The sequence below is a fragment of the Anomaloglossus baeobatrachus genome, chromosome 5 (assembly GCF_048569485.1).
Source record: "Anomaloglossus baeobatrachus isolate aAnoBae1 chromosome 5, aAnoBae1.hap1, whole genome shotgun sequence".
Lineage (NCBI taxonomy): Eukaryota > Metazoa > Chordata > Amphibia > Anura > Aromobatidae > Anomaloglossus > Anomaloglossus baeobatrachus.
In genome coordinates, this window is record NC_134357.1 from 206459261 (window position 1) to 206461747 (window position 2487).

Sequence of the window (2487 nt, forward strand, 5' to 3'; positions counted from 1 at the left end):
CTGCGTTTTGGTGCGTTTCTAAGACCAAAAACGCAGCTATAAACGCAGGAGGTGGGTAGTAAAGTGACATGTACAGGAAGAGGATTCCTTCTGTCAGTAAACACAGAAGCGTGAATCCTCCCGGTACCGTCACCACCGCTTACACCTCCCGTCCTGTGCATGTATGCTGCCGTGCGGTGCCATGTTTGGGCGGGAGGTGGAAGCGGCTGCGAAAACAAAAGTGAACAGTAGAAAAAAAAAAAAAAGTTATACTCACCTGTCTGCAGACTCCCGGTGCCATGCACGCTCCCAGATCCTCCTACTGGTACTGCCGCTCCGGGTGTGTGCAGTCTCCCCGGGTAGGTATGCCTGCAGGATGCAGGACCTGGCGATGGATCACCTGATGCAGTCACCTGACGCATCAGCTGATCGTAAGTCTCGGGCTTACGCCGGCGCCCAGCCGGTTATCAGCGGATGCGTCAGGAGACTTCATCCATGATTACCGGCAGCTGCTGCAGGGATCGAACGGGATCAGACTCCCGCCCCATCGCTGCAGGAGCTGCCGGTAATCAGCACATAAGTGAGTATTTTATTTTTTTTTGCACCGATGCATCAGCTGATTGTATAATCGGCTTTTATACAATCAGCTGATGTGTGATGTGCTTCAGCCCCTAGAACCTGACACATCATCTGATCGCTTTGCCTTGCAGCAAACCGATCAGATGATATTGGATCCGGATTGGACGGCGCGGGACCCTTGACCCAGGATTACTGCGGAGGGGGGTTCTTTATTTCAATAAAGATGTAGTCACTAATTGTGTTGTGTTTTATTTCTAATAAAAATATTTTTCTGTGTGTTGTGTTTTTTTTTTATCTTTACTAGAAATTCATGGTGGCCATGTCTAATATTGGCGGGACACCATGAATTTCGGGCTTAGGGCCAGCTATACAGCTAGCCCTAACTCCATTATTACCCAGCGAGCCACACGGCATCAGGGCAGCTGGAAGAGTTGGATACAGCGCCAGAAGATGGCGCTTCTATGAAAGCGCCATTTTCTGGGGTGGCTGCGGGACTGCAATTCACAGCGGGGGTTCACAGAAAGCATGGGCACCCTGCATTATGGATTCCAATCCCCAGCTGCCTAGTTGTACCCGGCTGGACTCAAAAAATTGGGCGAAGCTCACGTCATTTTTTTTAAAAAATTATTTCATGAAATTCATGAAATAATTAAAGAAAAAAGTGCTTCCCTATATTTTTGGTTCCCAGCCGGGTACAAATAGTCAGCTGGGGGTTGGGGGCAGCCCGTACCTGCCTGCTGTACCCGGCTAGCATACAAAAATATGGCGAAGCCCACGTCATTTTTTTTGTTTGGGGGGGCAAAGAAATCCTGCATACAGTCCTGGAAGGAGGATGCTGAGCCTTGTAGTTCGACAGCTGCTGTCTGCTCTCCTGCATACACTATTGGATGGAGGATGCTGAGCCTTGTAGGTCTGCTCCCCCTGACTCTCCCTCAAGCATACAGTCCTGGATGGAGCATGCTGAGCCTTGTAGTTCTGCAGCTGCTGTCTGCTCTCCTGCATACACTATTGGATGGAGTATGCTGAGCCTTGTAGTTCTGCAGCTGTCTGCTCTTCTGCATACACTAGTGGAGAATGAAGAACACATTGAAGAAGGTAATGACATCAGACCTTTTTTTTGTTCACTGATAAAAAACGCATAAAGACGCAGTGAGCAAAATCGCAGCAAAACGCGTGCGTTTTTTGCCGTTTTTTTTTTTGACGCGGGTGCGTTTTTGTGCGTTTTTTGCAGCAAAAAACGGACTCAAACGCAGCGTCAACAAAACGCAGTGTGTGAACCTAGCCTTACCATTTAGTGAACATGGTAGATATAATATCCCAATGAAAAAAAAATGGTAGGATCACCCTTTTTTTAAAGATTTTCGACACGGATTTTTTTTTCTTTCACGTTTTCAAGAACACTATACAGTGGAACCTTGCTTAACGAGAACAATCCGTTCTGGGACTGTGCTTGTTAATCAAGGTACTCGTTCAGCAAAGCAAGATTCCTCATAGGAAATCATTGCAATGCTGACGATCCGTTCCACAACTTCTAAAATGTCCCATCCTGATCCCCTATTATGTCATTCCACACATGCACAAACACACACAAACACACATGCACGCATGCACATGCACATATTATATGCTCACCTTACCTTCCGTTCCATCGCAGGTCTCCTGGTACTTGCTGTTCTCTGGTACGGGGCCGGACTGTGTATCACGTTACCATAACAACAAGGCAGGAACTTCCCGGCCAGAGCGCTGACGTCAAAGGCAGAGCCGCTTGCCTCTGATTGACCAGCGCGCTGCCTTTCCTTAGCGGTGACAGGAAGTTCCTCCCTCGTCGCTATGGATGCAGATACACAGCATGGACTGGAGCGCACTACAGCACACAGGAGGCCGGCGATGAAACGAAAGGTAATCATATTATGTTATATTATATGGTCA